This window comes from Cupressus sempervirens, chromosome 4 (genome assembly GCF_028749045.1).
Source record: "Cupressus sempervirens isolate cs-2001-9-10 chromosome 4, ASM2874904v1, whole genome shotgun sequence".
Taxonomy (NCBI): Eukaryota; Viridiplantae; Streptophyta; class Pinopsida; order Cupressales; family Cupressaceae; genus Cupressus; species Cupressus sempervirens.
In genome coordinates, this window is record NC_143121.1 from 55,176,542 (window position 1) to 55,199,135 (window position 22,594).

A 22,594-nucleotide genomic window follows, 5' to 3' on the forward strand; every position below is an offset into this window, starting at 1 on the left:
TGTCTCCAGCATTGAATGCCTCGTAGATGGAGAAGAAGTCTAGTGCCAAGGTTTGTACATTCCATAGAGATTTTTTCTGTCTTGATCACATGGCACCATCATTTTTTTGTTTGAGGTATAATACAAAATGGCAACGTACAAAATGTAAGGTTGCTCAATCAAATTATATTAAGTTCCTCATTTTCAGGAATAATTTAAATAGATAATACTACAATATATTGCATTATTATTGATCAGTTTCGAAGGATGATGAAAGATTTTTAGGATAAGCAATCTATGGTTCAGAACATTTTTTTGTGCCATCATAAAAAAATCAACTCTTCAATGGGCAAGTGAACTACAACAGTTTTCATCCTGACTATAATGATTACAAATATATGTATACATTATGGTTAACTTCAAAAAAATTCATTCTATTGGCACAAGATTCATATACATCAGCCATTTGTGAAGCAAATATTAGCCCAAAACAGTTGGAACACAGTCATCAATGTTAAAGCCAAAAGAAATACAAAAGTTGTCAACAACACTCTTGACATTCTCTATGTATATCCTAAACAAATGTGCTATCATCAAATGCACTTAATGATGATGTCAGCCATTCCAATATGCATGCAACTTTAATGTTAAATGAAGATAATTCTAATGTAACAATCAATCATTCTAGCGATTCTTTTGGCCACAACTTCTTCCAGGCTAAAATCTCTTCCTCTGTAATTAACTTCTGAATGCCTCCATAAAATCCTTCAACCTCACCTCCTGCTTCATTATGACATTTCCTATTGATTGGAGAACATCTCCATCGAGAACCAGAGGTATATTGATGAAGAGATATTGAATCTTATTAATATAACAACTAACTTGATAGCATTAATATACATTATGGATGAAGAGATATTGAATTTTATTATGGACCTTATCCTTGGTGGCTATGAAATGACATCTAACTTGATAGCATTAAATTTGAAGTTTCTAACTGAATGCCCTAAGGCATTGGAGCATTATTAAAGAAAACATCAAGGCATAATATTTGAATTGTGGATATTTGTAAATTATGTTGGTTTTAGACAGTTATAATTATAGTTATATATGCGCTCTTATGATGATGTGATTGGGACTGTAAGTTTTTTTGTCACGTTTATCTGTTTGAAAAATAGATGAAATTATTGGCTTTCATTCTTGATAAATAATTATTTCCTAATTTTATTCTTCCCTGCAAGAACCAAAATTTAGACGCGTTGTACCAATTATTGCAAAGCCTTTGCTCTCATAGGAGCTTTCTAAACTCCACAAAATTTGAGTTGTAAAGCATAATTGCTCGGTGGAAACAAGATATCATTCACATTTCTTCCTCCTTCCCATTGTTTTGTATAAAATAAATCATTTGACGAACAAAACAATGGTGTGGAGGAAGAAATGTGCATGATACCTTGACTCTCATGCATCAAGCAATTACGCTTTATAATCAAGTTTTGTGCAATTTTGAACACTCCTATGATTTTAAAGCTTTAAAAAAAATGGGACAGCGCATCTCAATTACGAGCAATCTTCGTCACAATTGAGACACCAAATTGGCAACATTTACATCATGAGTATGGCTTTGACATTGAAAGCTAAGGGTTTGTCGTCGGAATTCTAACTTAAAAATTGGGCAAGTTTACGTCGAAATTGGGAAAATAACAGTTTAGGCTGGATAGAGAAATGGATGAAATTTGTGTCGGTAAATTGACGTTTATGTAGTCAAAATTTTTACACGCAATGAATGTGGCGAAAAACTAACCAAATTTGTTCGATGATGACTTTGGTGGCTTTAGCGACCAACTTGTGTCGAAATTGAGACCTTTTCGTGTCGTAAATTAGGCCTAAATTTACTAATGACATAGAAACTGATTTGAATTGCAAGTTTGAGTCGATTGCTAGTGGATTCAAGAATAAAGATATGGAACTATTTTTTAACCATGACATGAAAATGAAGCCCAGATTTGAACATCTAAGGGAATTAGACTTGTTTAAGTATCACTTCTACTATCAGTTAGATATATAAAATTGGACTCAAACCATACTGAGCAAGATATATGATGGTAAGCTATGGATGCAAGATAATATAGTTGACATTTCTGTCAACCTTATTCATGAGGTAACTGGTCTTAGAAAACAAGGCAATGTACCTATAGGTGAGAAATTGGTAAAGAAGAAAGTGGAAAGTTACACTAAAGTAGTAAACAATGGTAAGGCTATGGTGATCAGCACCATCAAGAAAGATGATGTGAGATTTCTTAGTAGAATTATTGCTTATTCAGTTTGTACAAGTTCTAAGATAGATGAACCCTCAACAGGATTTATATATGCAGCATTTAAAATGTGTGTAGAGAAAGAGCAAGTGAATTTGAGTGAAATACTGAGAATGCAACTCCTAGAAAACCTTGAAAAGATTAAGAGAACAAAGAATCATGTGTTTAGATTCCAATCATTGATCAATCACATATTATGTCATGTACTGAAGAGATTTCCCTACTTATCAATAACAAATATAATGAGTAGTGACAGATGCACTATGGAGAAGATTATAGAGGTGTGTAGAAGGCACCTTGCAGACTAGATATTAGATAGTGGTAATCTAATAATGAAAAAATTCCATAATGAAATGAAATAAAGATTTAGAATTGCTCCTACAATTGCGAATAAATTCAAAGAATACATTTGTATATTGGTTGATATAGATCATACATATATTCAAGCAATGGAACCTCGAGAGACATTTCTTGATCCCTTGAGTTATGAATTAAGTGATGATGTTGTAGTTAGTTACATTGATTTATTATTGAATTTAGAGAAAGAAAAAGCAAATTATAGATTTGGCATGTATGATGAGATCACTTAGCATGCTCATTAAGCAACCTTGGAAAAGGCATCTCATAAGAAAGTTGAATCAATAATGAAGAAGGCACTATTAGAGGCCAGAATGACAGAGAGTGAATCTGAGGTTGTGAGATAAACAATGAAACAAGGTATACTAAACATATAACCCTTGTCAATATCAATTGCTGAGACATCTTCAGAACAGAGCATTCCATATGTGGTAGTGTCTAATGTTCAGCCTAGTGAACAAATGAGAAAGTCCAAAAGATTAGTTGAAGCAGTGTCTACAAAGACAAAGAGAGTCAAACAGATGGCTATAGGACCTAGAAAGAAATAGAAAACATTGTTGACAATTGATTCAAGTGATGAAGAGGTTGAGGAACAAGAAACCAAGCAAGCAGAAAAGGTGACTCTACCTAAGCAAGCAACATGCAAATCTCAACAACCCTAGAAGCCAAAGATTGAGAAGATTAACACAACAATTGCCAATGAGGGAAACTTTGTTAAGATGAACAAGTTTTATGATTTATATAATAATTTTGAGAATGATCATATTGATATATCTACTGTGAGATATATCATTGCAAACAATCTAAGTATGAAGGATATCAAAGGAGTAGTGAACCAGAAAGTCTATGAGAGACTCATAGAGAAAAAGGCTCCTACAAGAGAAGAAGACCTTAAACTTCAAAAGTCTATGCTGAGAACCATCTACAAGACTAATGATGAAGATGAAATAAAAGGATTGTTGAATAACCTGGCACCATAATTGAGGAATAAGTTGAGGCCATTCTTATTTATGGTTGGTGAAAGAGATAAGTTGAGAAAGGAGATTGTAGTAGTTATTAGTAAGATGTTTATAGAGTCATAGGCAACATCTCCTCCAGCTCCTAGAACCTCAAAAGTGTCATTAAGTGGTGACACTATGCAAATTGATCAAACCAATGTTACTCTTAACATTGATGATACCAATCCATTTGGTGGTTATGAACCAAATGTACTGATATAGAAGATATTAAGGATAAGTTGAAACAAATTGAGGATGAGAAGAGGCTACTAGAAGAAGAAAAGAAGAAGCTAGAGGAAGCCAAGCATAAATTGCTTAAGGAAGAAAAGAAAAGAAAGGAAGATGAAGAAAATAGAAGAATTGCAGAAGAAGAAAGGAAAAAGAAAACTACAGAAGAAGAGAAGAAAAGATAAGAAGAGAAGAGAGAAAGAGAGGAAAAGGAAAAGAAAGAAGAGGAAGAAAGAAGAACTAAAGATGCAACAAATAAATAGAGGGAGGATGAGACTAAACCTACTAGTTTATCTACTCCACTTTCTCTTTCTAGTTTAGCTACTGATGATGATGATCAAACTAATCTAGTTTCATCCTTATCTAGAAACTTTTATAGAAGAATAAAATAGTGAAGATTTTACAAAGGTCATTAATGGAAGTGACTAATAGATTCCACAATACTTTGACAATACAACATACTGAGTCAGATATTGAATAGAGAGCATAGGTAGTGCTAAAGTCATTCGATGAAGAGTTCACAAACTTGTTGAATGTTGCAGAGGTGAAGGCTCAACTTTCCCATGATGCTAACTTATTTAGCACCATCTGCCAGAATATCAAGAATGACTTAGTCAATCTTGATACATGCATAAAAGAACTTTAGAAATGCCAGCAAGAAGGGAAAGATTTGTATGTTAAGTGTACCTTATCATACAAACTAGTCCTAAAGAAATTGATAGTCAAATAAAGATAAAGATGAGTGAGCTAGAGGCTTTGTCCAGCTAGATCCAACATCCATCTAGCAAAGTTGATGATTTTCAGAGTCAAGTTGCTAGTGTTCATAGTGACATCAGGAAATTGGAACTTTGGAAAGAGAAAATTTAGAAAAGAACATCTAATTTCAGAGAATCCATTGCTTTGAAGTTATCTTTTGTTCAGAAGCATCTAGAAGAATGTGTCAAGTCCAAGGACACATATACAAACTTTTTGTATTCAGATATCAATGCAGTTGAGATTGAATCATATGCTTTATGTGCAATTCTCACATCAATTGAGTCTATCAAAGAGACATGGAATAAAGGTATGGATAGTTTGAAGACTATTTTTGATGATTGTATGCAAATTATTTCAACATAAGGAAAGACAACAGTTTTTGGACATAATCTTGACATTTTGACCTTTGTCATTGATGTCAAAGGGAGAGAGATGTGAAAATTATATACATGACAAAAGGAGAGATTGTTGGGAGAGATACAATGGGAGAATACATATGAAGATTGTAAAAGTATGAAGTATATTGTAAGGGGGAGCATATATGTAAAGTTGAATAAGTTGTAATAGATGTAATATTTATATGTTATTTATGTTGTTTTTGTCACTTAGCCAATTTTCCTTTTTTTGTTGCCATCAACGCCAAAGGGGGAGATTGTTGACAATTGGCTAATAGTGATATGTAATGGTTGTCATTTATGGCAACACATGATGTACATGTTCATAGGAAACCTAAAAAATAAAGAGACTTAGTGTTTGTTAATCAAAAAATTGTCTAAGTATAGAATTTGGTTTACAACATCATATTGTTTTGTTTATTACATGTTGCAAACATCATATTATCACAAGAGAAGTTACATGGAGATAGTATACATGTTGGCGGTGACATGCATAGCCTCAAAAGTTTTTACGAAACATAGATAATCATGTTTTGATGAAGCAAGACAACAGAATTGAAGGAAAGAATAGTTTTGTTTACAAAACAATTACTTGTCCAATTAAGGCTGAAATCCTAGATGTTTACTCTAACTTGCAAAAGTGAATTGTGGTCTTAGCCAACCCAACAGTAATTTGTGTAAAGGCATGGTATTTATGTAAAGTACTTCTTGTGATAAGAAGTGTGTTATCTTGTAAGACTGTGTAATTGTGAATTGTGAAGTGTGATGAGTGAAATTTTGTTAAAGTGGTATATGCAAAGTTTTATATGAGCTATTTGGTGATTTGAGATTAAGCTAAAGATCCGAGATCAATCGAGAAAGAAGCTACAGTACTTATGTCCAGTCTAGTTGCTTGTTTGAGTAGTGAGCTCTTCTTGTGATTGGAAGTGCATGTTTGGGTAGTGGACTCATCTTGCATCTACTGTACTATAACTCCTAACAGAGTTGGAACCTCCTTACAGGGATTCAAAGTCTCCTAATAGGGACTACTGATACTGAATTTTCTCATTGACTCCTAATAGGGTACATCCTCTAATAAGGAACTTATATATCAGTATATTATCTTCTAGGTATCATCCCCATTGGGGTTTTCCCTTGGCCAGGGTTTCCCTAGTTAACAAAATATGATATAATGAGTTATCTTTGTGCATTGTTATTGTTACTATTTAGCATTACTTTATTACTTTGTTATGCATGGTTTAAAATAAGTAATAATATCCAATTGGTGACTAAAGCTTGTAGATTACTAATTCACCCCCCTCTCTCAGTAATCCCTATTTCTAACACATATTTCAGACAGTTATAGTAGTAACCTTCAAATCTTTGTGTGCTTATGGTCTTGGTTTTGCATTCATGTACCTAATGTCTTTATTTGTTTCATTTATGGAAGTGACACATAAACTTCTGCTTAGGATTTTGATTCACAGTCTTTCTCTTGCATACATTGGTAGTATGAGCTATCTTACCATAATTATGACAAGTAGGTTTGGGGTTCTTACCTTTCTTACTTCTCTCTTCACCAATTTTAGATGATTCTCCTTCTTCGGTGTTGGTGTATCATAATCCAGTAGTATCACTATTGGATCTAGGAGATCTCATCAATTTTTCAAAATACTTGATAGCTTCACTAGGTCTATTGAAGCTTTCAGCAAACTCTTTTTCTCCTTTTAGATCATTTCTCAATTGTTCATTATGTAACTTCAGTGTTGTGATCTCAATATCTTTTCCATTCAATTTATGATTTGCAATCATCATTTGATTTAATATTTCCAATTGCATGTGAGCAATCCTATTCAAATCTAATGTTTTCTCTTGTAGTCTATTGGTCAATATCCATTTTCCATCTTTAATCATGACTTTATCCTCTTTATCTTTCTTTTTCTACTCAATCACCTCACATAGCAATATTGATTGGAAGTTTTTTTATCTCTTGAGATTTCTAACATCTTCAGCTAGGGTTCCATTCTTTTCCATTAGATCTGCAACTGTTGCATCAAATCCACTTGTATTTCCATCTATAAATAATTCAATAGTATCAATCTCTTGGTAATGTGTGTCATTATCTTCAATATTTATATCTTTCCTTCTTTTCAATGATCGCTTTAACTCATCTCTTGCTTCATTCAGCTAATGTAGGGAAAGTTGTACTTCAATCTTCTAGTTCTCAATATTCTTACCCAACTTCTAGACTTCCATCTCCAAGATCTTTCCTCAAAGTTGCAAAGCTTTACTTTTTAGAGAACTAGGATCTGATACCAATTTTTGGAAATACAATTGGGAAAGTAAACTCTGAAGGGCGGGGGGGGGGGGGGGGGTGAATCATTACTTAAAAACTTTAACCGTAAAATCATTCAACACACATACTTCTCACAATCTATGCATGTAAACTAAAATACCAAATTAAGCATATACATCCATAACTTGAAAGTAAGTAAACATTAAACACATGTATGACACAAGATATTTGTTTACCCAAAAGCCATCCAAGGAGAAGGTAAAACTAGGGTGGGCATGACACCCAAAAATCTCCACTACCGCAATAATAAAGTGTATCCAATGAAGGTTACAATGTTTTGATCATGAAACATGATCTACCCTATGAAAGGTTTGCCTTGTTAAAGGCTTTACAAGATTGTTAGATCTTACCCTATTAAAGGATTTCAACACCTTGTTAGAAGTGTTCCTGGTAAAAGGACTTTGACTTACAATGATGTCAGCACCCTATTAAAATATTTACAATAGCCTGTTAAGATTACTCTATTAAGAGATTTAATTGATTCACCTATTAGAATGTCTCCAAAATGATCCTTCGGTTGACACTCTGTTGCTTGATGATATATCGCCTCTTTTCGACTGTGTACTTGATCCTCACTGATCAGATGTCTCTCTTCTATCCTTTAACCTTCTTTCCTCTATTCTCCTCTAACTAATTCTATAATGTATCTCAATTCACAATACCTTAGTCACCATGAATACTTTGTTTGCACATGCAAACTTCTCTCTTTCCTCCTTCCACATACACCTAAAAATTTTAGGGTTTATCATCTTTAAGAAGAACTAGGTGACTTAGGGTTAGGTATGAATCAATGATTGTGATTCACCCATATTGTCACTTAATCCTTCCCCTTTTTTTTTATTGGTTGCATGTATTGCATAGGAATTCTCAATAAAGATTTGTTCTTATCATCTAGGATCACAAAAAAATCCTCAAGTCAGCTCCAAAATAGTTTACATAGTAGTTTGTGCCATTGCAAACAACTATGTCAAAACTATATTACTTGACACTTGAAGTCCCTGATGCTTAGCATCAACTATAACTTCAATCTTGTAGCTTGGCCTTTGAATTACTCGACATCCATTGATCACTTAGCATATGAATGACTTGGCACTTAATATCTACTTAGAACTTGAGTGACTCGACACTTACTAGTTACTCAAAACCTACTAAATATCTCTTGCTTAGCATTTACTATTTGACAACTTATGCTTGACATGTATTTCTTTTTCAACATGAACTAAGTAAATGACTTAAGTATATTCTCACTCATATGTCAAAACAATCTGAGATTAACAAGAACTTTAGAGAATTCACTCTTTTTGCAGAGGCTAGATAAAAAATGTTATTAAATTATGTTCAAGGTTGATGTCATCGATGAGTATGACCTTGGAAAGGTGAATGACTTTGATTAAAAGGGCTCAAGCTCAATAAAACCAAGAAACAAAAGAAGAAAAGGAAGAGGAAAGAGCTATCTTTGAGAATCAAATTTATAAGAGACATATTGGAAAATAAGGTAGATAATCATAAAATAATGGAAATCAAGAAATCTATGGACAGAGAGCAGGAAGCATAAAATAAAGGAGAGAGTTGATCAAGTCATCCTCTCTACATAAGCTAATTCTAAAATTGATGAACTTTCTCTTTCTCCTTTGCAACCTTGACCTATATAATTTTGGACTATTTGATTAAGAAAATGTGTGTGTGTGTGTGTGTGTGTGTGTGTGTGTGTGTGTGTGTGTGTGTTTTCTTAATCAAATAGTCTAGAATTACCTTCCTTCTATGCAACTCTTGCTTTACCCTTGTCATTTGCACCTTTTCTTGAACCTGAGCCATCCTCTCAACATGACCCAATACTAAATACAGGTCACTTTAAGGCTGCTTACTAGTATGCCCTTCTTTCTCTTTACTGAGAATGTTGTTCCAGTTGATTCTCATCCTCTTCATACCATGCATGAACCTTTAAATGTCAAGTTCTCTTCTAGAAACCTTGATATAGTGAGACTATTTGATTTTTTTTATTTTTTTTAAACTCTGGTTGTCATCAAAATTTCTAAGACAATCGATCGATATTTCAATGACAGTCTTCATCAATGGTATGACAAACTTGTTTAAAAAATTCTCATTTTCATCAATATTTCGACATGGCTTGTTGTCAAGGGCATGGCAAACTCATCGACAATAATTTCATAAATGTCAATCTTTCAATGAGAATGATCGTCGATAGCCATTGTATAATTGTCAAACTTATGATGTTTTGTACTAGTCTGACACCACCCTATGACATAGATTGGGATGATTTTTGATGGAGTGGTCCATCAATAAATTGACAACCATGGACTACGTCAAAATTTTGATGAAATTAATATGACAATTTTTTTCGACCTTTGGGCATCAAAGTTTTGACCAACTCTCGTCAAAAAATAGGTCAATTTGAATTTACTAGTTATTAGGGCCATGTTGTTCCCCTACCTCTCAAATGATGACCTTCCACCTCTACCCTAAGGATCTAGCATATCAAAATAATTTCCCACCTCCCTGAGGATAAACCTACAATACAATTTTTTTAAGAAATGTATAAGAACATCGTGATTATTATAGGGAGGGGTATCAAATACCATCCACTATATTTCTCAAAATTTATTTGTCATGTCATCATTAATGCACCAATGAATAGAAACCCTCTTTTCTATAGTTCTAAAAGGTTCTTGGGATTTTTAAACAATTCTCATATGTCATTGTTTATAATTTTTTTCTTTTTTACATCTTCATAGAATAACTTATTAGCATAATAATAGGTTTTTTCTTCTCTCTTATTATTCCATACATTAAGTTGCCCACTAAATGAGGTTATGTGTGTCATATTGAACTCAAGTGTCTATGCAAGTTGTGAAACACCATAATTTGTTTCAAACAAATTCTTCAACCTCCTAACCAATGCTTCTAATTTGGTTTTCCCTCTTTCAATTTTATTTAATAGATTTTCTTGGGCCCCAACAAGAAGTCTTTAGATTCATGGTCACTGAGGTTCTTTTTATTCATTGGGAGGGTTTTTGGGTGCATTTGGTTGATTTGGTGGAGGGTTTTGTCATAGATTGAGTGGAGAGTTTTGTAGAGAAATAGATGGAGGGTTTTGCACATTACCTAGAAAATAAACAAGATCCTATTTTAAAAACCTAATAAAACATTATTTAAAATTTATTTAAAAACTAAAAAAAAGACTTAAGTTTTATTAAAAAACAATAGTAAAAAAAACTTAATTCTTCCACTAGATTTTGATTAACATTTGCATGAAGGCATTTTAAAGAAAATTGACCAAGAAATTAGTAGGCCATTACATGTTCATAGCATTGGAAGCAATGAAATAGGAGGAAAATGAGTTTAGAATGAACTTAAAATGATAAAAGGTCACAAGTTTCAACTTTTATCATTTTTTTGACAACATGATCATGCTATGTTTGAATTTGACAAGCCTAAGTTTAATGTTGTCCAACCCATAACACACTCACTCTATATTGTGATCACACTATTGGATGATCATGCTATGCTTTGCATAGGGAAGAAAAAGAAAGTGGCACCTTTTTGGTACCACAATTTTGTCCAATTACCTAGCATTGAGACTCCTCTTTAGTGGAGTTTATTTCTAATAGGTGTACTAAAGAGGAAATAGTGTTTGAAACAATTATGTTTAATATTTCTAAGAGACACTAATATTATAATTAGCAAGAGATAAGTATATGCTAAAATGCATAATAGAGAGTGTTTTGGTAATGTAGTGAGCGATAAGGAGACTACCAATCTTGCATAAATGAGATAACTCACTAGATTTGATAACATGGCCTGACATAGTGGTGAGAAACTTTGGTTGTGTGAGTCTTGGTATTGTTAGTTTCATAATTGCATCTTCTCCCCTACTTACTTGATCCTAGTGGATTGGATCCCCACTTATTATTAATGCCAAGAGATCTGATGCAATACAAGCTAGGCGAATTCCCAAAGGAGATATCCTAGCCCCCACTAATTAACCACACAACACAAGATACAAGATCTGATACCAAACTCAACTCTTTATTCATAAAACATCTAATTATGTGCAATGTGTCAGGCTATAAGGCTTCTTGATTATGGCCAAATACAAAGCAAGTGATAGTTTACCCTAGCTAGTGTAATACCCCAAAAATGGCTCATTGCCATTATACCAATTCTGGTCTATTTCTGATAATTTCAAAGTCCTATTCTAATAGGCAATTCTCATTCTGCTATTCGCTACTTGACTTAATTGTTAGATGCAGAAAACCTAAATCTACATTCATCATGCTTATTATTTAATTCCTATAGTATTTACTCATATTAGTCACATTAAACCGATTGATTAATATTTAATTTAATTATTAAGTATTTATACTTTAATTAAATTAAATTATATCCTAAGGCTAATGTACTATGGAATTCAATTTATTTAATTTAATAAATACGCCTATTAATTAAATGTAATTATTTAATTAAATGGAGTACTTACTTCTAAATAATTAAACAAAGTTATTTAATTAAATGGGAAGCCATTCCTAATTAATTAAATGAAGTTATTTAATTAAACAAAAGTGTCTTTAATTAATTAAAGATTATTTAATTAAATAGAAAAAGTAATTATGAGAGCATATCTCATTTTATTAAATTAAATATCTCAATAAAATCTCTCTTCAGTTCAAAAAGGGAAATTTTCAGTTCACTATTGATCAAAAATGAGTTAAATTAGTTAACTCCTTTTTCTACTCAAATTAAAATAGTTAACTCCTTATTTTATTCAAATTAAGTCTGTTAACTCCCTTTAATTTGGGAATCTCCCTTTATGACTGAACCTCATCTTCAATCCTGACCGTTGATCTGAATCGATCTCAACCGTTGATGGATTCCAAGAGAGTCTATTTAAGAGACCCTCATCTCTTCATTTTTAGAGGATGAATTTTGGAGAATTCGCATCGAATTGCTACTGGAATTCATACTCATGTTTGCTTACATTTCTTGCATACATTCTCATTCGTAGTTTAATCTCATTTTAGTTCAATAATGCATATGCTTAATCTAGTTTGCTTTATTTGTTCTCAAATTTCATTGCATCTTTCATTTTAGATTAATCTGCATACTCATTCTTAGCTTAATTTCATTGTCAAATCCTTCATTCTTAGAGGGTTTGGTTGCCTGCACCTTGATTCTGAGGACATTAATAGGCAAAATCCCTTTAGATAGAAGGCAACAGGTTGCTTTGCAGGTCAATTTTTGGATGAACAATCCAATGTTCATTCTGAGATGAATCTACATGCAATGACCGTGTTGAAGTGTGTGTGTTAGCATAGGCCGCATTTTCACATATACATTTCTGGCGCCCACCGTGGGGCCTGAAAATCAATTTTTTTGGCCTCTTTCTGTATTTTTTTTAATCTTTTTCTTTGTTCTCTATCTATACTGTTCCATACAGATTCAAGAATCTTCGGGCAAAATTGTTCATTTTCGCGTGAGGATCTAGAATCTTCGCACAAAGATTCTTTCCACATTGCTCAAGAAAGTTCTTTGGCACGTGAAACTTCACGTGAGACCTATTTCTTCACGTGAGCTAAATTTAATTTCGCACGAGCAGAATTTTATTTCGCGCGAGCCATAAAACTTCTTCGCGCAGACTGCCAGGAATTTCGCGCGAAACTCTGCTGACAGATGCATTTTTTTTGCATTGATTTGTGTATTTTCTAATTTTTCTACTGACTATTCACGATTTCTAGTATTTCTGTGTTTTTTTATTTTTTTTGAATAGTATAGCAGCAGTTTGTGGGACAATGGGAAAAGCATGCTAAAGTTGCCAGAAACAGGTAAAAATCTACTAAGCGCGTTGCGAAGATCACCAGGTAATCTTCCTCAGCTGATAACACTTCATTTGGATCTAAAACAAACATCTTTCGTGTTGAGTTTGTGTGTTTCCTTCTATATTTTCAATTTACAACACATGCATAAATTGATACTAGGGTGTGATCTCTATTAGTATTCATATAGAAGGCTTAGTCTTTAGTGATAGATCTGATTAGCTATCTTGGGTTATTAGACTCGCTAATCCACCGACCCCTTGTTCCACCCTATGGTTGCAAGCTTAGCACCACGTTAAATAGGGGAGGGGTCTACAGGACATAAGCATTAAAGGCTCCATAAGGCAACCCTTTTGTGCTTTCTAGAACTCACTAATTTCTGAGTTGTGGACTCATTTTGGCTTGTGTGAGGGGTTAAATGTTCCACATCTTTGGACTCACCTCACATTAGTTAAAGCGTTAAGTGTACCACTTTGTGCTTTTTGATTACTTTTAGATAGATTTGTTTTCAAGAATTAACATATGTACACACATAGTAATTAAGTCCCCATGAACACTATTTGTGGATCTTGAGGGAGTGGGTTCCTAGTGAAACTCCTCTCTAAGATGGATTCCTTATGGGTAGGGATGATACTTTGAGCATCTCGTAGATAGATGAATCTTTGACTTTTTGATTAAGGCATCCTTTCTCCGAAGAGGTTGATAGATCATGGGGAGATGATATCATAGATCTTTAAGAGATAATCTTAGTTTAGCGTGTCAGATTAATCTGTTTGTTTTGATTGGGCTAAAGGTGAAAAGGTGTCAAAACCTTGAATCTGGAAGCTATGTCCCCTTGTGGTATACTATTGTGAGTCAGTCACCTTTAGAGAGGCTTAACCATAGTAGACAATCCCTCTACAGGGAAAACTACGTTGACGAAACCTCGAGCGGTAATAGCCATTTTTGTCATGGTAGTGACAACTGCTATATAAATGTCCTTGTGGAAGAAATCTCCACAGGTGTGGTTCATTGTGGGTTGTCAGATCTCCCTAGCAGCTCTTGAAGATTAAGTTCTCAAACTGTGTCAAAACCTTGGTGCGCCGAGATTGGAGGTCACCCCTGTGAGTCATAAAAGTTATAGAGTCAAACCATTACTAAATACCTTATAGAAGCCAACTTTTACTTTCTAGGAATGTGTGCAATGATTGCAAAACTCTTTGAAAATGTACACAAATAGCTCTCTTAAGGATTAGCACAAACTAAGTCACTTGATTGTTCATGCACAAGGTTGCTTTTGCCCTTGCTCATTATTTTTAGACGTGCTTGAAATAACTTTCTTGCTATTCTATGTGCCTGTTTATCTACCTAGTTATTGGAACGATCAAAAATTTTGTCAAAATCAGTCGCTGTTGTGAAATTTTTCTGTCCTTTCGTGTGAAATCATTTTGGTCTCGTGCGAAATCATTTGGCTCTTGCACGAAGCCATTTTGTCCTCACGCAAAATTAAAGTTCTGTTGCGCATCTTCATGCGATCCAGAAACATTCTCGTGCGAAATTAAAAACTATTACTAACCTTTGTGCGAGATAGAAACATCTTCGCTTGGCCTGTAAAACTTCTTTGTGTGACCCGTAAAGGTTTTTCACGTGAGACTTTGTATCAGCATTTACAATCTAGATCTGTTCTAGCTATCTATGGCCTTCACGTTGTCCTTTTCTACGTTCGTTTATTGCTCTTTGTTTGCAAACAGTCCTGAAATAGCGACACTTCACTTAACTAAAAACTTGTGTCTTATACCTTGACTAGTCTTGTCTCATACGTAATCTTGGTCCTTGTCTTAATGCTTGTCATACTTTGTGCCATAGTGGTCATAATCTCTGGCTATTCTAGCCTTTAAATCAGACCATTTGTGCCTTGGTGAATAGCGTTCTTGCTACTATCTTGTCCTTTTTGAGACTCAATCTTAGTATAGTCCTTGTCTAGGTTCTAGCTTCTTGTCCTTTCCTATGACTGTCACAACCAGAAGCAGCAACGTGTTTTATCCTGATAACATTAGACGTGGTCATGCTAGGGGTTGTAATCACAGTAGAGGTAGCTTACCTTTCGCTACGCAATCTATATCCAATTTGGCTAGTGAGGTGTCTTCACGGTCTTCCTCACCTGCAAGGTCGTCTCAAGTTCAACGAACATTTTCCAATTTACAACAAATTAGGAATCCTTTTTACCAAAAGGATATCGAGACAGGTAGGAGTCCTGCATCCTCAAACACAATGTATGATCCTTTCTCCACAGACCCTTTTGAAAGATAACGTACGAAAACTGAACAAGTTCCTATAATGACTAATCGTGAACCTGAACGGGGTAGTCATAGTCGATATCAAGAACAACCTAGGGATGACAAGGAGAGAGAGAAAGAAAATGACACTGATGAAGAACAAGAAGAGGTGGAAATCCTTCCTGAACACATAGCAAGATGTCAAAGAGACAAAAACTTTTAGAAGGTCATGGGAATCCTACTCAACGAAGAGAAAGAAAAGTACTTTCTCAAACTCACCCAAGAGGGAGCTAAACTGTCCACACATTTCGATGTGGAGACCATTATCACACGTGAAGAAGAAACTGAGACCACTAAACTCCAAAAAAAACTAAAAATTATGCAAGACCAATTGGCTCAGATGATGCATGAGAAAGAGAAACCCAAAAAGACATACACATTGGACGCTCTTTGTTCATTTCCATTTGACAAAAGTATAAACATGTCGCCTTTCCCAAGAGGCGTAGAACTACCAAAATATGATAAGTACTTTGGTACTACTGATCCCCAAGATCACTTGTAGGAATTTGGTGCTTTGTCTATGGAATTTATACACAATCAAACATACCTCATGCGTTTATTCCCTAGAAGCCTAGGTGGTCAAGCTTTGGAGTGGTTCTCACATTTACCTCCTCATATCAAGATGTTTGATGAAATTGCTAATTCATTTGTTCAGCAATATTCTCATAACATTCAACATCCTGTAAATATCTGAGATCTATGCAACCTTAAACAGAAATTTGGTGAGCCTTTTCTCACTTTCCTCCAATGGTGGAGACAACTTTATACCAAGTACTCCCGTAAAATTCCAGAAATGGAGAAGCTCGACATTTTCACTGATAACCTCTTACCTAATTACAGGTATAGAGTCCAACTACAAGGTCCACATACCTTTGAAGACATGATTACATAGGCTATCTGTATCAAATAATTTATGGTCAAGAAAGGTGAGCTCACTCTTCAGAGAGACTCAAAACAAGGTTCCATTTCCAACAGGGATAAAACCAAACATGTCAACAAGAACTAAAAAAATTTACATGATGGGGTTGTTCATAATGTCACACCAAAACTTGCTAAAGCAGCATTTAATCTCACAGACTGCTTCAAAGAGGCCAAAAGTGTTGAGAAGCCTCCTCCTGACAATAAAATGTCTAGGAACAAACCAAGAAACTCATGGGCAGCATGACCCAAGCGAGAGTATACGCCTTTAGGAAAACCTTTGGATGTTGTTTACAAAACATTGTTACAACACAAGCTTATCTCACCAATGGATAACCCTCGTCCCTATGATCCACAACCACATCCACCATGGTGGAATGAGACCTCATTCTGTGAGTATCACCAAAACAAGGGACATAAAACCAGCAATTGTATAAACTTGCATCATAAAGTCCAAGACATGATTGATGCTGGTGAAGTTATGGTAGATGGGCATAACAAAAACTTGAACCACAAGGCGTTCAAAGAGCCTTTCCCAGCTTATGAAAAAGGAGAGACTTCGAAACCAGAACCCTACAATAAGGTCAACTATACGTATTCCAATGATGACAATGTCATTCACATCGTTGAACCTGTAGATTATGAATACTGCGACGTTATTACTATAAAGGGGAAGCAAGATAACGATAAACCCAAGACACCATTTGTCTTGAGAGGCCCTACTTCCAATAACATGGATAATGCATCTTCTCAACACTGTGCTAACGGTGTTACTCGCTCTCATGCGAAATTGGTGCTCAAAGGCCCTACACCTCCTACTTCAAATCTTGAACAACACAAGGACAAAGCCCTTGCTGGCCCATCTGGTAAAGGTGCAAAACACACGATGAACTTGACTGCAACTAGTTATAGTGTTCTAGATCAATTGAAATGGACCAATGCTCACATTTCCATATTTGAGTTGCTTAAAATCTCACCTGCTCATAGGCAAATTCTGGACAAAGCCCTCATTGAGGCAAACGTTCCTCAAGATCTTGATCTTGAGCAATTTCAATCCATGGTAGGTCACTTGACCTCACCTCATCTTATGACCTTCTCCGAGGAGGATGACAACTCACTGAATCACCCACACAATTAGCTTCTACACATTGAGGTTATGATCCACCAGACACGTGTTCATCAGGTACTCATTGACAATGGCGCTGGCCTAAATATTGTTTCTGCGGCTCTGCTTAGACAATTGGATTATTCTAAGGACTCTATTGATCCTCGATGAAAGATCACTATTAAAGCATACGATGAACTAGAACGAAAGTCACTAGGTCTTGTGACTTTACCAATTCGCATCAATCTTATCAAAAGGGATGTCACCTGTCAGGTGCTTGACATTTCCTTGGCCTACAACATTCTGTTGGGATGACCATGGATTCATGAGATGTGCGTTGTGCCATCCACATACCACCAATGCATTAAATTCCCATTTCATGGCTCTGAAGTTACTATTCCTGCTACTACTAGCTACACTTGCAATATGCTCAAAGCTGTCGATTCTTTCATCCCTGCTAACTATGAGTCTACTTATTGTCACAACAATAAGCTGAAACAAATTGAGCAGTCATTTAAATTGAAATAAACTGGTATGGGAGAGTACCACATGGAACCAGTGTTGTCATTAACATCTATTCCAGAGTCCCCTCGACATTTTGGGAGACCCTCAGTAGAAAAGAAGCCATTCGTGTTGACACCTCAAACCAAGTTTAATGGCTCTTTTGTCAAAGCTACAGTTCCCTTAGAAGATGAAAGTGAAAACAAAGCCATTGCTGCATGGCTTTACAAAGAAGAGTCTCTAGTAGACCTAACAGAACAAGCTCAAGAAATCACTCCTAAGAAGTATGGACCTGGTCTTAAGCTTATGAAGCATTTTGGCTACAAGGGAACCGGCCCTATTGGGTGCAATAACAATGGTTTAATAGATCCTATCAAAGAAATAGCTTGAAGCAACAGTGACACAACTGGCCTAGGGTTCAAGAAGGTCCCTTTCCATTTGGCATCCAATAAATTCATACCCATACCTGAGAGTTCATCTGAAAGTGAGTAACAATCTGAGTCAAATACTCGAGAGGAAGAATCTAATGATGAGGATTCTTACCCTCATCCTATTCCTTATGACCTTGCTAAATTATTTGCTAAGCCAGATGACTTTGTCCCACATGTTAGCACTATGGATGATACTAGTGATTCTTCTAAGGACAATACTGAGCAACTCAAACATCATTCAAAAAAGGGAGAATCTAGTCATGCCATATTGAGTATTTGTGTAAGAATCCAGAGGCTAAAGGAGAGTATGTCCCTATCACTATTGGGGAGTTCTATAGTCTCTCACCATGTAGCACCAATTCTCATGAATATGAATTTGACAATCTTTCAGAAGCGACTACTGATAAAGACATTGACCAAGTGCATGTCTATGAAAATCAAATCAAAGTGAGTGAAACGTCTAGGAATAGGTCACAGGGGTTTGATCCAACTAGTGTCCTAGAGTCATCAATTACTAATGTTCATACTCTGAGACATTTGAATACACCTGTGGGTGAGGTCGCCGTAGGTCTCAAATTGCTGGTCCATGCATTTAATGACTATACTGTGAACGCAATTGAACCAGCCACTACTCTCTCACTCGCACATCTCGAGCTTATAGACTGGAACCCCAATGCATCTAATGAAGTCCCCACATTCCAGAATGACTATGCTCTTGCCTGTTACCTAAACGCTCTCGAACCTGTAACGTCTTCCACCAATGAATAGAGCATCAACATGACTGAGGCCGACATCAAATATCTCAGTCACAAGATTAAAAAGAACAAATGCAAGAGGTCCGATGGTGAAAACCACATTGTGGCAGTGTCGGATCCAAAAAAAGTAAAAACAAAAGACGTATCCAAGGGTGAAAACCTCTCTGAGGTGCTTGCGGATGAGATATTTGATGTCCTTCCTAGTCACTTTCAAGAGAGATCATTAGTGTTAATAGAGCCGACACAGCCAATTAACCTGGGCACTGAAGAACATCCTCATGTGATACATCTGGCACAGTCATTGTCACTTGAAGAGAAGGAACAATTCATTGTCTTTTTCAAGGGAAAGAAAATAAATTTTGCCTAGACATATTCTGACATGCCAGGATTGGATCCTGATCTTATTATGCATCACTTGTCCATAACACCAGGCATAAAACCAGTTAAATAGAAGTAACTTCGAAAAATGCATCCTCATGTTGCATTACTAGTCAAAGCCGAATTGGAGAAACTTTTGAAGGCTGGTTTCATTCGTGCAATTGATTATGCTGAATGGATATCCAATATTGTCCTTGTGTCCAAGCATGACAGGTCTATCAGAGTTTGTACAGACTTTCGTGATCTTAACTTGGCATGTCCTAAAGACAATTTTTTGCTCCCTAATATTGATATGATTGTGGACATGACGGCTGGCTATGAGATGTACTCACTTATGGATGGTTTTTCTAGATACAATCAGATAAAAATTGTGCCAAAAGATCAAGAGAAAACAACTTTCACATGTGCATGGGGAACCTTTTGTTGGAATGTGATGCCATTTGGTTTAAATAATGTTGGAGCTACATATCAGCGGGTTGTTACTATAATTTTCCATGACATGATGCATAGAACTATGGAAGACTATGTTGATGATACTTTGGTCAAAAGTGCTAAACGCAATACTCATTTGCACGATTTGGGACCAATCCTAGATCGTATGGAAAAGTTTAGTCTTCGGCTCAATCCTAAGAAATGCGCATTTGGTGTCACATCAGGAAAACTGTTAGGATATATTGTTTCTGCAAAGGGAATTGAAGTAGATCCAAAAAAGTACAAGCAATAATGGACATGCCTCCACCTCAAAACATCAGTCATATGAGAGGACTATAGGGAAGGCTTCAATCTATTCATAGGTTTATTTCACAATTGGTGGATAAATCACAACCCTTCACAAAGACCTTACATAAGGGTTTGAAATTCAATTGAAGCCAGGATTGTGAGCAAAGCTTAACACAGATTAAACAATATCTTGTCAATCCACCAATCCTGATGCCTCCTATCCATGGGAAGCCTTTGCTTTTATACATTTCAACCACTGAAACATCTTTTGGGATCCTGTTGGCTCAGGAAGATAATGATAACAAAGAAAGAGTTATTTATTACTTGAGTCGAACATTGGTCTCTTATGAGAAAAATTATAGCATTATTGAGAAAGCTTGCTTGGCCATTGTCTTTGCTTCCCAAAATTTGAGACACTACATGCTTGCCCACACTACATGGCTTGTGGCTAAAATAGATCCATTAAAGTATTTGCTCAGTAAGGTGGCTCTCACAGGAAGATTGGCTAAATGGGTCATGATACTAAGTGAGTTTGACATCCAATATGTTGAACGCAAAGCTATAAAGGGACAGGCAATTGCAGACCAGCTGGCTGAGGCATCCATACAGAGTCTTCTACCAATAAACATTGATTTTCCAGATCAGTCAATTCTAACACTCACTCACCATACATGGGTTATGTTCTTCGATGGGTCCTTCACACAACAAGGATCAGGTGCTGGATTACTTTTCATCACACCACAGAAATACTCATTGCCCAAAGCGTACAAGATTTTGTTTTCTTGTACAAATAACATTGTTGAATATGAAGCTTTGATCAATGGTATGAAAATTGCAGCTGAATGGAGAGTAGATCAGTTGGCTATCTTCGGTGACTCTCAGCTTGTCATCAACCAAGTAAATGATGTGTATCAAACAAAGGATGAAAAACTAATTCCTTACAAACGCATGGTTGATGACTTGACAAAATATTTTGCACACATCACCTTCCAACAAGTTCCACGTGTAGATAATAAAGTGGCTGATGCCATGGCCACTCTGGCCTCCCTTCTACAAATGCCAAAAAATGATCTATGACATGAGTTCTTGGTGGAAGCGTTACACTACCCAACCTATGACACACCTAATTCCAAGATGATCTATTCTATTATAGGACAAGAATCATCCCGCTACCATCACATCTATTCCTAACTTCGTAATCAAACCATTTTGAAAGGTCTGACCCAGAATGAGAAATGTTACCTAATCCGTAATGCTTCACATTATGTCATTATTGCTGATGATCTGTATAGGAGAGATCTCGATGGAACACTCCTTAGGTGTTTAGACCCGACGAGTCCAAACGCGCACTAATTGATGTTCATGAAGGCATTTGTGGATCTCATTCCAATGGCCTAACACTAGCTCGCAAACTCCTTTGTGTTGGTTACTACTAGCCTAAAATGGAGCAAGAAGCTATTAAATATGCTAGGTCCCACAAACAGTGTCAGCTACATGGGAATCTCATTCACGCTCCAGCTAGAGAGTTGATTCCCTCTACTACAACATGGCCATTTCAACAATGGGACTTTGACTTAGTGGGACAGATTCACCCAACCTCTTCTAATGGACATAAGTTCATTATTACCGCCACAGATTATTTCATGAAATGGGTAGAGGCAGTCCCTCTCACAATTGCTGATGGAAAAACTGTAGTGCTTTTTATCACAAACTACATCATCTGTAGATATGGTATACCATCCTCAATCATTACTGACAATGGAGGATAGTTCAAAAATAAAGACCTTAAGGAGTTGTGCAAGAAATTCAAGATTACACAACATTGGTCTTCCATTTATTACCCCCAGGGTAATGGCCAAGCTGAGGCATCTAATAAGGCGATCCTCAAAATTCTTCATTGCACAGTCAGTAAGTCAGGGAGAGACTGGCATCTCCAGATCAATCCATCCCTATGGGCATATAAAACAAGCATTAGAACTCCAATGGGCATGACTCCTTTTGCGTTGGCATATGAGGCGGATGTTGTGCTTTCGATAGAGGTCAAGATTCCTACCTTGAGAATCTCTATGAAAGGGTTTATCATAGATGATGACTATAGGATAGCCCGGCTTCAAGAGCTTGTGTTGCTGGATGAATGACAACAAGTGGCCTATGATCATCTACGAGCATATCAACAAAGAATGGTACGAAGCTACAATAGGAGAATTAGGCCACATGACTTCCAGCTGGGTGATCTCATCCTGAGAGAGAATCCTAAGAATCAACAACAACGAATGCAAA

The 22,594-nt window shown here is 35.8% G+C and overlaps 1 pseudogene; it reads left to right on the plus strand.

The window, feature by feature from the left end:
• The window catches only part of LOC149559911 (uncharacterized), a 132,843-nt pseudogene that overhangs the window by 84,196 nt on the left and 26,053 nt on the right, over nt 1-22,594 (plus strand).